The following is a 14267-nucleotide window of genomic DNA, read 5'->3' as shown; positions in this document are numbered from 1 at the left end:
CAGATTCTTTAGCTGTCCCTTCAGATATTAGAAAGGAAGAGAATCTTAGTGAAAACAAAATAGGTAGTTACATTACAAAAAAATAACACCTAATGTTTATTTCATGTGATCCTAGACACAGACATACCTTAAAGACATTGCAGGTTCAGTTCCAACTTTACCGTAGCAGTAAAGCAAGGAGCACAGTAGATCGAGCCATAATGGAGTATCTTAACTTCAACTTATAAAAAAAAATGCAACAGCTGGGAAACACTGTAAAATGAAGTATGACTGTACTAACATCATTCCCATTCTATAGATAAGAAATCTGAGGCTCATAGGGATTGAGAGCCTCAGTCAAGCCTGTGCTTGTGACTAACTACAGCCCTACGTTATTATATTGCAAACTTTTATTCACTGGCATTTTAGAAACACATTTACTGCATAAATCCAGCTCCTTTGTACATATCCTTTTTTTCTCTCTGGCTAAAATAAAACTGAAGCACTTTACATTTCCTTAATTGCCAGCAGGTGTCTAAAGGTTTAGCTTTCCATTTTTGGTGTCAGAACTCAATGAGCTCAAATTAGTGATTTCTGGTAAACCTGAAACAAATAAACATGAATGCTTTTTAAAAGTTAATGAATTAAAAGTTTTTTTAATTGTTGGACCAGTAAATTAACAAAAATGGTGGGGAAAACTCCAGAATAGCTTACCTCTTCCCCTTACATGAAGAGGACGCTAAGCACTTTTGCAGACACCAATGGGAGGAATGTTATTCCCTCCACTGCTTCTGTTTTGTTGTTGCTCTTGTCATATTGTTAGCTAACATTTGTCAACCACAGAGTATGTGCCAGGCACTGTGACAAAAACTGCAGCTATGTATTCAGTGCTTGCCACAACTCCATGAGGTTCTCATGAACTAAGTCACATTTAAATTGTGGGGACTCACTCTCTAAAAGCCAATCTCTAATTCACACATGTTGACTCTACCCTAAGAATAACCAGGAACATATTGCCTTTCACAGTTGTGTCACCTGCCTTAAGGAAGAATTCTACACCACCATGATATAATGGGAATAGCACAGACACCCAGCGCTGGCAGACACTCTGTGATTTTTTTTATGTGATCTTGGAGACAGTACCCAAACTCTTCTCAATTCTTTCATTCTCTCATCTGAAAAAGTATACCAAACCTAAAGATTGTCATGAGGAAGAATTGAGATAACCTACAGATAACCTGGAAATAGGAGCTATAATAAAGTAATATTGGTTTCATCATCACCATCATTACCTTTATTAGATGGTATATTCTCAGATCCTTTGGAAAGAAAATGAGTATGAGATGAACAGAACGTGGGAATCCTTCATGTAGTAGTTGTATACATTATATATATACAACAACTGTGTATTATTGTAATTTTATACTTGGTGACTAGAAAGTATATTCCTATTTTTATGTTATCAATCAACTGTCCAGCCCATAAAGGCTTAAAAAGTTAAATATGAAGTAATCTGAGTGAAATGAAAGTTCTTAATTCATTCCAAAGGAATCTGGAGGGGTTTGGGGGGAGAGAGAGATTATAAAAGAAAGGAAAAAGAAGAGATCATTGGGATGAAAAAATAAAAGAAAATATGACAGGTGTTTCTTCTCCATTCCATGTTCTTGTGTGGTTTGTTTTCAGAGAATAGAGCATTCATATATGCAGATGTGATTCTTGTTATTTTCAATAAAGAGAAATCCATCCTTTAATTGGTGTGTCTTAGGGCTTAGTAGACTACTTTATCTTAGAAAGTTAAAAACCACAGAGCCCTCAAGAAAAATGGGTAGAAACTATTAAAAACTACATAAGTATAAAATAATTTTTTCCTAGCTCAGGATGGCATTCTTCTTTGGTATATATTGTAAAGTCACAATGATTTTAGTTCTTGAATTCTTTATATAATATTCAAAATATGAAAAATGTATATTGTTCTCTCAACTGCTAAATAGCAATACCACATTGTTAATAGGACTGTCACATTCTGAAATCAGGGACTCTCACTTTTCCTGGAACAGAAAGACTCAGGTTCCTCCTGGTCTCTGATCAAGTCCAACTTCTCAAGGATGTCTTTCCCGACTTCCTCGTGGGCAGTAAATCCTGCAGCCCATCACTCCCCGCCCTCCTTCTCCAGCTTTTCCTTTATTTTCTTCAGAGCACTTGTCACCATGTGACGTCTGTCTGTTTAGTGTCACTCCCACCCATTACAATGTAAACTCCAGGAGACCAAATACTTATTTTATTCACTACTGTCTGGCATGAAGGAGGAATTCAGTCAATTTAAGTGATGAGTGCTGAAGAACTAGATCTTTTAGAAGAGCAAAGCCCTGATTAGCTCTCAGAGACTGGCAACAATTAATATCAGCACATTTCAAATAAATAGCATATATCTTCATTTTATAATTTTTTTTGTGTGTGTGTGTGTAGAAGGGAGAGAGGGTGAGGGGTGAGAGAAAGAGAGAATATAACACTTTTTAAAGTGTTTTATAATATTCTAGAATTGTCACTTAAGTAATACCAGCGAAATACTCATGGGGAATTTGCTAAGACTCGCCAGGAATTCCTGGGTATGCAGTCATAGCCACCAAAGAAGAATTTTTATAATCATCTAGAAAGGATTCTTTTTTCAAAAATTGAGGTTTGGTTTTTTTCTTTACAGTAAGCTAGAACTAGGTGACTATATAATTTTTGTGCTACAGTGAGACATTTTTGAGAGTTAGAGGAGATGCTAAAACAAGCTAACAGATTTAATTCATCTACACCAGCCTTTGCCATGGGCAGATTGGAGCACACACAGTTACTCTATGAATGACAACCATAACCTGAGTGCCATTTGTCATCCCATGCTTTGTATAGTCCGCCATCTCTGAACGGACAGAGACAGTTCATAAGAGTCATGTTTCTGCACCTCTTGTTTGTATGGCAAACATCTCTGGAAGCAAGCTAGAGATCTAGAGCAAAAGGAAAGCTTTTTGCTTGCAACCCATTATAGAACATTCAGGCTTTCAAAGCGTTAGGATTCCTTAGCTGTGACGCAAACCCACTTTGTATGTACACGTTTCCCCCCAGGCCGTGCCACGTAACCCTCGTGGGATTTGGGATGTTAAGGGAAAACTGGCGTAAATATAAAGCTCACGCTTTCTTGCTGTGTCACAAATAAAATTCCTTTGTCATTGGACCAAGAGCCTCGTGTCTTCTGTCAGCATCTATGAATTTATAGCAAGCTAACTGGTTAACTTACACGTAGGGCAAAATCTCAGCATCCTCATAGCTCTCAACATGCATTCATAGGGCAAGGGCAGAATACATAACCATAGTGATAATGATATTTAATCCAGCTGAGTCCTAGAAAGGGCACTGGACAGGGGTCCAGGAATAAATTGCAATTCTGCCGGGCTACAACATTTTGAGTGACTCGGAACAAATTACTTCATGCATTAATCTGGTCCTCAGTTTCCTCATCCATAAACTAGGCAGGAGAGGGAGGTAGCCTTCTGACTCTAAATTATTTGGATTTATAACTCTTTCAGTTTGTCTCGTGACCCCGACCCACCACATAATTTATATTTGTACAGCTAGCTGCTGTGGTAACGGAATAATCACAGACTACTAAAAGTACAGAAACTCTTTAGAGATGATCAACTCTAGAGATTTCCATAACTATGTTCTGATAAATCCCAGCATTCTTCAAATAAGATTGGAGTATTCCAAAATGCTTGATTGATTTAATTTTCATAGACATCTTCACTAAGATAATTTTCATAATTTTGAATTAAAACAGGATAGTATGGACACTCAAGTATGTATAAGCCAAGTGCTAACACAAAGACCCACAATGAGCTAGCATATCTTCATTGCCCTTACAAAATGCAAATGCCATCCAATCCAATTTCTGAAATAGACCTACACTGATAAAATATTTCTTTCAAGGTTATTTATATTGGGAGTTAAAAACAACAAATCACTTTGGAAGGCCAATTTTATCAATCAGGTATATGAAACATTGATGTATTGCAGAAATACTAGACTGATGAAAGGGAGTGTAATGAATTGGGGTAAAGAGAGAAAAAAGTAGAGGGAGGAAGCTAGGTCTATATGTATGGAGCTATTACAATTTAGTTGAATTTCTTTTTCTTTTTGAGTTAAGGATCCAGTTTTGTTTATTTTACGGTCAGGTAGTTAGTTGAATGTTGCAATAATTTAGAGTGTAGGTTTAATACAGTAGCTCTACTTATATTAGGAAATCAGTATTGAAGGTAGGTTTCCTTGAATAAAAGGTTTTCTTTTGTTTCTGACTTGGTATTGCTACCCCCATGGATGAGGTCATGATGCGGAACTTGGGAGGAACCAGCCAGAATGGAAAAGAGATATGTATAGAAGGCAGTGGGGAAGAAAAAATGCAGAATTCAATGGCTGATTCATGTACAGAAAGATTTAAACATTGCTCCTGCATCTCAGTGACTGGGAAAATGATGGCAACTTTGACAGAGGTAGGAAGGTTGCAGTTTTGAAAGAAAAAATTATGAGCATAATTTTAGAAAGCTGGAGTCTGAAGAGACAGCAGACCATCTGGTATAAATCTCCAATGGACGGACCAGAACTCTGGAGAGAACATTGCTAGAATTATGGATTTGGTAGTCATCCATGTCCATAGATTGCAGTCTTCAGATATCACAAATTATCTGCTATTCTTGAATCTGGAAATGCCAGTCATGCTGGCAATTTTCTGCCTCTCATTCCAATAAAAGGTTCACATTCTGATTTCACTGTGACTCAGAAAATTGCCTCAAATCTCATGCACCATTTTCCTTGTTGCAGGTGACAAATCCAAATCTACCTCCACTTTAAATATAAAAGTTTACAAACAGTGTTGTGTATATGTAAACTGAAAAATTACCTCTTCCTTCACTTGAGTAATATGGGTAATATGGAAGTATGAATAAAATAATAATAAATCTTTTTTACCAATCAATGTAAGTAACTCAGCTTTCCAAAGGCCTCCTTGAATTACCGTAAAGGAAAAGGAGACTGGAGGTTCCTGTTTGATTGTGAGATGTGTAGCATCATCAGGATGACAAGGTAAATGCGGGGGAACATTTTTGTGAGTGTTGGAAAATTGACTGGATATTCAGCAGAAGCTAAATGAAAATGTCAGGGAAACGGTGAAGATTTTGCACTTCAGCAGATTGGAACATAGCAGATTTGATTGTGACTTCATGAAAATAGGAAATCAAACTTGCAAAGATCACCTACACTAGAATATACTAGAATGCTTTTTTACTTAGCAGTCCAGGTTTTTTAAAAATATGTGCCTTTTAATAGTATGTTATTTGGTTACTGTAGTATATGGTGCACTCATCATATATGATCCCTTGAATCAGCAGATTTATATACAGTATTTATTACTCAGATACTAATAAATAAGTGGCAGGGGTTCTATGAGTATCTATTGCATGCCTACCACAGCGTGGACATTATAAAAGTGTAAGCTGAAGAAATTACAGTCTATTGGGAAGGCAATATCGGACACTCATAAAATAATAGTTAACATTTCATTCTGTGATAAAGAGGGGAAAGAGTTCGGTGGAAATACCTTCTTGGTTGACATGAGCATCTTGCTTTTGATTGAAAAAGGCACTTATGGGGACATTGACCTGTCCATCTTCATGCTTTTACTTTTAGGGCCACAGGGGATAGGTTGGTTGATGGTAAGCAGATGCTTATTCTATTGGTAGAAGTAGAAGGATTGAGGGATTCAGGTGTCCTTTGGCATGGTTAAGTTTTTAAACAAATGAGATTCTAGCAAGAGTAATTAAAATGAGTTGTTAATTAAAAGATTTTGCTATCTGAACTGGGGGGAGCAAATCAAAGTGGCAAGCTTTCATGCCAAGTCATGTCACTGCTCTGAGGCCCAGAAGCATAGCCTGAAACAGCATTGCCTAGGCATTTCCTGAACGCCTGAAAGGAGTTGGGTTGAGTTTAGCTTAGTCTGGAAAATATGTCTATGTTTAGAATAGATTGTGAATTTTTAAATTTAACATTTAGACAGAGAATCACTTATTTTTTATTATTATAAATGCAAATGTTCCATTCTAGTTAGCAGACATCCTTTCATCTTTTATCTATTGAACTCTTATAAACAGCCAGACATCTGCTAACTGCATTATCTTGGTTAAACCTAATACAATATTATGAGGTTGATACTTTAATTATCCCATTTACAAAGGAACAAAAAGACATGGAGCAGTTAAGTAACTTGTCAAGATTATAAGCTCACAAGAAATGAGATTGGGATTGGAACCCAAACATGCTGGCCCTGAAGTCATTTTGTTAACCACCACCATATATGGCCAGTCTTGACCAGCAGTAAGCATCAGATATTACAGATGAATGTGTGGGTAAATTGGTTCCTGACTGCAAACAGATCTCTAGCCTCCAAGTATTTTTTTATACTACACATTACTATTATACTATCTCCATAGCCACTAATCATATATAAAAACCTAATAATAATAATAATTATTATTATTGAAGTTGGCTAGTGTATCTCTGTGTAATTTTCATTTTTAGTTTACTATCTAATGCTTTTTTAAAAATATATTTTATTGATTTTTTACAGAGAGGAAGGGAGAGAGATAGAGAGTTAGAAACATCGATGAGAGAGAAACATCAATCAGCTGCCTCCTGCACATCTCCTACTGGGGATATGCCCGCAACCCAGGTACATGCCCTTGACCGGAATCGAACCTGGGACCTTTCAGTCCACAGGCCGACACTCTATCCACTGAGCCAAACTGGTTTCGGCTAATGCTTTTTTTTTTTGCTTCAACATTTCTTCTTAGCCAATAACTTATTGTTTTTGTTAAACCAAGAAAAAATCTATTACATGAGGTTATTATAGGTAAATCTCTTATAGCTAGAGAAAAAAATCATGGTGGTTGTGTTTTTCATTAATTATAATGGCAAATATAGGTCCCTTCTGTAAAATTGATTTTCTTCTCCATTTTTAATTCAGCAGGTATTAGTTAGCTGAAAAGCAAGGAAAATTATCAATTATTTTCATTATTCCATGTATGCAAGGTATGGGTAGTCATTTCTGTAGGTTATATAAAACATATTTTCCAAATTATTATTCCTTTGCATCCAAAATCATCAATAACAGTCAGCTCTATCATTTCTTGACTGACTAGCATCTTTCAGATACTGTACTTGGAACATTTTTATTCTTGGCATTTTATATGCATTATATAGCATTATTATTCATAATCATCCCATGAAAAAGTTATCTTTACCCACCATTATACAACAGCAGTGTAGCTCAGAAAAGTTAAATAACTCTCCTAAGTCATAAATTAGAAGTGACAAAAGCTGTTTTCAAAACCAATATTTCCTCCCTCCTAACATTAAATTTTCTACCATGTTATGCTGCCTCCAAGATACTTTTGAAAGTATGGAAATTAAACCATCAGTATAAAAATAAGATCTGAGCTCATTTCATTTTTGGTTTGTACTTCATAAACATTTAGCACATACACATTGATCTTAGGTAAATAAAAATTAAATTTATCTATAGTTCTCAAATTTGTCTCTTGGGATATTTCATATCATATCAACCCTTTGTTAGCATTGTTGTCCTTTCCCACGGCCAGTATTTATGCATATGACCTACTTTTGTATTGACTGTGGATATTTCTTTCTTTATCTCTGCACAAATCTTTTTGCTGACATGTTGTTAGCAGATATTTATTCCACTCTACAAGCAGTAATGCATAAAAATGTCTTAGATATTCATGTCCTTTTCCAAACCTCAACACATACTGATTTAACCATCATGACATTCATAGATATTTATTTCTTCATGACCAGAAGAGCAACATAAATAATTAATATTGATTTTACCAACCATGCTTCTGAGCCATACAACTTTCACTAGTACTGATTAGTAGAGTAATATTTTAACTCTGAAGCTCTCTGACATTTAAAAGTTTAGTTTCCATTTCATAGCACACTAAATATTACTGGGATACAAAAAAGAACTGTTAAAAAGCAGTAATTTAAACTACAAACTTGAGAAATCAACTAAAACCAAAACATCTGTAAGATTTTGAAAATATATCACTAGACACTTATATTCACAGCATCAATTTTATATTTTCAATCCCAATGAGAGAGACAGAAACATTATTGCTCTTTAATAAAAGTGTGAAAGATATTTTATTGTATTTTCTAAATGTAATAATTCCAATAACTAGTTAGCTATTACTACTTATGGCTTAATCTCTTAATTCACAAGCAGATCACTCTCTCTGACTTTCATTTGCTGCCTTCTTTTGACCCTAGCTCTGCAACTTTGGACGAATTAATGAACCTTTCCAAGCTTCTTTCCTTATCTTTAACATGTAAAATAAAAATACACAGATTAAATGAGAATATGTGTGTATTATATAGAATATTTGTTGGTATGTACATAAGCAAATATATATATATATATATATATATATATATATATATACACATATATACATATATATAATGTGCTATATACTATATTAGCAAATATATGATGATATATTTATGTATAGAAATATATAGAAAAGAAACAATACCTAGCATACATGTAGTAGTCTCTCAATAAGTGTAAGTCCCCTCCTTTTCCTTTTCATATATATCACATATTATGTACATATCTGTTAAGTACATTACACTTTGTCACATTCTATACAGTATATACACACTATAAAGTATAATGTACAAGTATACATTTTACTTCATCACATACTTTATCATCTCTGTATCCCATACAATGTACATATCTGTTAAATAAATTGTACTTTGCAAAATTTTCACTAAGGATGGGACCAGGATGAGGCAAGTGCACAAAATTTAATATTTGGGGCAAAAAAAAACCTCAGTCATTAAGTAAATGTTTTAATGCAATTTTTCAAGAATCAGAATTTATCCAACATCCCATGATGAACAAAATATAATATTTTTTAAAAGTAAGATTGTTATTACTGGGTTTTCCTCCCCCCGACTCCAGCACGGCTCGTGCCGCACTGCTTGCACCAGAATTATGCAAGTGTGTTCACAGCTCATGACACAGCCTCTGTGCAGACAGTCTTCAACATGTCCGCATCCTCAGCCCTGGGCCTCTTGCCTGCAGGAGCTCACAGACCCATTATGTTTCCCCAGTCTGAGGCTTTGAAAGTTTTAGACCTTTCAGAGATCCCTTGGAGGCAGCATAATGATAGTATAAAAAATGTAGTGTTAGGAGAGGACAATATTGGTTTTGAAATTGGAGATCAGAATAAAGGCTGAAGTAAGAACCAAGAACTTGAAAAGACAAAGATGGGCAGGCCCAGGAAACCACAGAGACCTGGTGATGAGAGAGCTTCAGTTCTAGAACTTGCTGAGGTTGAAAGGCCAAAGCAATTGTCTCTTTGCCCGTTTTACTTCAACTTCCTCACCCAAGAATTATTTCTGAGCATGACAATGAATAAATATCCATGCTTCTATAATGATTTTGAGAAGCATGAAATAAAGTTCTCGTTCATCTTAGGTCTATAAATATATCATATATATAAACAAATATGTATTATGTGCTAAATAATATATCAGCAAATATATATATGATATATATATACACATATAGAAATATCTATATATATATAAAACCCTAATATGCAAATAGATCGAATGGCGGAAAGCCAAACAACTGGTCGCTATGACGTGCGCTGACCACCATGGGGCACCATGTATCATGTTGGGCATTGGCAGCAGGGAGCAGAGCGCAGAACATGGCGAGCATCGGCCATGGCGGGATGGTAGAGCAGGTGAGCAGGGGTGCCAGACCAAGGCGGGGCGCCTGTTGCTGTCATCAGGAAAAGCCTCTGGTGGTTACTGAAAATTATTTGTTCCTGCGCACTGTGATAATGCTGGGCACTCACACCTGCTACCAGCGCCAGCTCCGCTCACACCAACTGTCAGTGCAGGAGCCACAGCTCGCACTCACTGCTGGTGCCCGGCACCAACCCAGATCGCTCGGTGCCATCAGTGGGTGCAAGCAGTGGGTGCTGCCCCGATTGCCCCCCAGGACTTCTCCACCTCCCCCTGCTCCTGAGGGGCGGCACCAGAGCCGCTGCTCGCACCCGCTGACAGCGCTGGGCCCAATGGCTCTGCGCTGGCAGCAGGTGCGAGCGGGGCCGGTGCCATCAGTGCATGGGAGCGGAGGTGATGGGAGCGGGGCTGCTGGCAGATAGGGGACGGCGGTGGGAAGGGCCCGGTGGGGGCACGGAGGATGGGCCGGGACCCACCCCATGCCCACTGCAGCCTTGTGGCACACAGTTCTTTTCAAGGTGCACGAATTTGTGCACTGGGCCCCTGTTGTGTGTGTGTGTGTGTGTGTGTGTGTGTGTGTGTGTGTGTGTGTGTAAAACAAACAATACCTGGCATACAGGCTCTCAATAATTTTTCTTTCTATCGGACTTAGAAAAAAGGGCCTTGGTGATTAATAGTTATCTAAGTACTTAGCATATATAAGTATGGGGTTGATTTTAACAGTGCTTTTGAGAATTTTGAAAAATTACATTCTCTTTCAATAATATTTTTCTGTTATTTCAGGTTGTACCTATTCCCAAATATTTAAATAAGCCTCTACCCAAACCAAATTGGAGACCAAGTTAGAGTGCTCGCTCTTACTTGGTTTTGATTGGTTCCCTCACAGGGACACACTGCCTCTTAGATTAGCCTTAGAGAAAGAATTGCCTCAGCAGTAGGTTAACCCAGTAGACAGAACTACCAGGCGGTGGAGCAGAAGGAGTGGGTGACAGCATTCCAATTACCAAATTATGCACCAACCGTATCCGCAGTTAGTGTTGCCATGTATGCAGCTTTTCAGGTGGCTATGAATTGGCAGGGAAGACCATATGAGCCTACGGAAGTCCCCGATGTATTAAGAAGCTGGAAGGAATGGAAATCCAGTGGCTCTCCACAGTGGGAGTAGAGAGGCAGCGCAACTCTTGACCCTGGTTGCCTGAGGGGCACACAGCGGCCAGAGACTGACTTCACCTAGGGAAGGCCCTGCTAGCTTTGAAAATACAGCCAAGTTTTTGCTATGCCACAATCTTTCAAAACATGGGGCATACGAAACCAGTCCAGAGTCTCATAACCTCTGTGTTTCAGTTACGGGAATATTTGCAAACATTAGACTCTATGGGTTCTTCTACAGACTCTCACCGTGAAGCCACCGTCTCGTTCTGGTACAGAAAGCAGTCAGGTTCCCCTTTACAGTGTATCTACCTCTAGAATTCCAGTGTCTCAAAAAGCAGTTCTAGCTGATCGCTGCTGGGTACAGATTTAGTAACTTTTACTAGGCGGTTTCAATACATATTTGGTCTGAAGATAGCAACAAACTAACTTCTCTGGAACAGGTTTAGTTCATAATCTGTGAAAGGTGAAGTGCTGGTTGATTTCTCAGAGCAAAGGATCGGGTTTGAACCGGGGCCTGCCTGACTTATAGCACAGAGTGTGCTTCACTACCATGCATTGCGGTCACCTGCAGTGCTTATCAAATGCACGATTTCCGGGCATCTCCCTAGATTTACAACTAAATCATAACCATGGGGGACGGAGCCCGGGAACTGTTACTTTCATAAGCTCCCAGGGGACTCATGCACACGAAAGCGTGGGCGTCACTGAATTGTGTCCTGGTGGCATTGGCTCCTTTAGGATCTGGAGTTCTGCTTGTCTTAGGGACAGATGCACATAGGTAAGCTTGTTGTCAGCACCGCTGAGACAACTGCTCTTTGCCACCTCCCTTAGGAAGACCACATGGCTGCTCGGCCTCAGAACACTGTCGTCACTACCCCAAGCTGAGCTCAGCCTGCCCATCTCAGCATGAGCAGGCAGTCAGGGCTCCACAGCGTCGAGGGGAGTATACTTCCTAGGTAGGCATCTTGAAAAAAAATAGACCAGCTTTTTCACCTCATCTTCTATCTTGAATTCTGTTAAAACAAAGACTACTTTTATCTGTGGAACCAAGCATATATGCCATCTGTTTCCTTTGAAATATCAAGAGTTCTATAATGTTTCCATTCAGCAACATATACTTATTCCACCCCCCTTATGATGTTGCTTCATCCTCATCCATCAGCTTTATCTGATTAGATTCAATCTATACCTTGGTACATTGATCTATTATTTATGTTTCATTTTATTCCCAATTTAGAACTAAGGAATTTTATCTTTTAATATGTTGTGACATTCTATGGATTTCTTAATTCTTTAAAACTGTACTCCTTTGAAAATGTGCAGATAATGTATACTTGTATCTTTGTTGTTTATGAAGATTATTATTTAGACACATGAAATATTACATATGATATTAGACAGACATGTTACAATGGATGGTTTAACTAAAATAAGCCATTTGTTTGCTTCCCTTGATACTGCTGCGGTTATATAGATTAACACATGATAATTTGAAGAATATATGCTAGTTAAATTATTTCGATTTTTAGCACAAGACAAGTAAACACACTGTTCTTGTACTGTCAATGAAAAGAGATCATTGTGTTACTGGGAGAAAGATTGAAAATATTCAGATTAGTAATGATCATTTGGATGTGGAAGGTTAGATATTATCTACTAGTATTTAAAAAAACATGTGAACTTAAAACCACTCTAAAGGGTCTTTAAACATATATAAATTGTTATTCAGAAATATTTTACTTGATATAATTAGGTTGAGCCCAGAATGTGATATTCATTGCTTTTGCTGTTTGCATGATCTTTTGTAGTTTATTGATCCCATATTTTCTAAGGGGTATCGTGGGGACATAAGAGCACATCGCATTAGAATGCATAATTCATTAGATTAAACAGCATATGTCATTGACTTGGGTTTCTTCAGGGTGTTCCCTAAGTACATCATGACCCAGATTAGCTAGCAGCAATTCAAGATGCAGAACTAGCACAAATGAAATAAAGGGAATGCCCTTCAGTGTGTCTGAATAGTTGTCTTATGTGAGGCCCGAGCAGAATTGCTGAGAACCAAAGAGAAAGCAGGTTCCAGGCACCAAGCAGGAATCCTGTGTGGCTCTGCCTAGTGTGGGATGTCAGCAAAGGTCCTCAGAAATGCCAGGATCGTTGCTGAGTGATTGACATGCAGACAGTGCAGGGCAGTATTGCACCTGGGGACTCAGCTCATTCACATTACAGAACACCTAAGCAGGTAAGCATCTCACCTTTCATTCTAAATAGTCTGGAGTTACTACTGAAAAATAATTGAGAATTTAAGACCTGTTTCTGCTACTACTTGAAAATTTACATTACTCATCTTTTTGTGAGGGCTTAAATATATACATTTTCTGGACGTTACTAAAGATGGAAATAAATACATGGCTGGCTGGGTGAATAAACAGAAAATGTAGACAGAAACAAGAAAAACAAATCAACCTTCCTGTAGACCAACCAGGAGAGACTTAGCAATAAGTCTTGTTATTAATCTCACATGCCAGAAAACCATCACTTACTAAGATAGATAGAATAGGATGTTTGCATTGGAGGTCGAGAAAAATTTAATCAATCAAATGTGAACATTAGTTAAATGAAGAGAAAGAAGACACAATAAGTGCATCACAATTTCATATGGATTTTCACTTGTCTTTTGAGCAGCAGAGTAAAATGACTGTCACTGCTTTTCATCACTGAGAACCCGAATTATTTTCAGAGTTCTATCCCTTATTGTTGAATATGTCTGTGTATGAGCCCATGATCCAGGGTTCTGAATCAGAGAATAGTTTATTTCATTTGTGTCAGCCCCTGAAAGCTTGAGGAATATCACATTTGCTTACAGAAAACTGAAATAGATATAGTATGATATATTCCTATGCCTCGAGTCCATTTTAAGACAGGTCAAACTCAAGTTGTCCTTGGACAAGTGAGAAACAAAAATAACAAAACTTTAAACCCTAGATTGTTTTCACTTAGGTCTATGATTTTGGGAAAATCCTACATTTAAAAAATGGATGATTAGGTATACAGAGTAATATACAGTTTTCTCTGATGATACTCCAAAAATGAATTCTTAAGAGCAAATCCTGTTAAGATCTTTTCATGTTGCTAGGAGAATAGTTACCATAGGAACAATGGCACTAGTAAGCATCATTTGCACATACATAGCACGTAACCTGAAAAGTAATTTAATTAAAATAGCTTTAGAATTTTATACTGTTGTCTTTTGCCACATT

At 37.5% G+C, this 14267-nt stretch overlaps 1 protein-coding gene across 2 annotated transcripts in view; it reads left to right on the top strand.

The window, feature by feature from the left end:
• Positions 1–14267, top strand: part of SYT1 (synaptotagmin 1) — a 551768-nt gene that overhangs the window by 251546 nt on the left and 285955 nt on the right. The gene's annotated exons all lie outside the window — the stretch shown is intronic.

This window comes from Myotis nattereri (assembly GCF_964212035.1).
Source record: "Myotis nattereri genome assembly, chromosome: 2".
NCBI classification, from domain to species: domain Eukaryota; kingdom Metazoa; phylum Chordata; class Mammalia; order Chiroptera; family Vespertilionidae; genus Myotis; species Myotis nattereri.
This window is presented reverse-complemented; position numbering and strand designations above follow the sequence as displayed.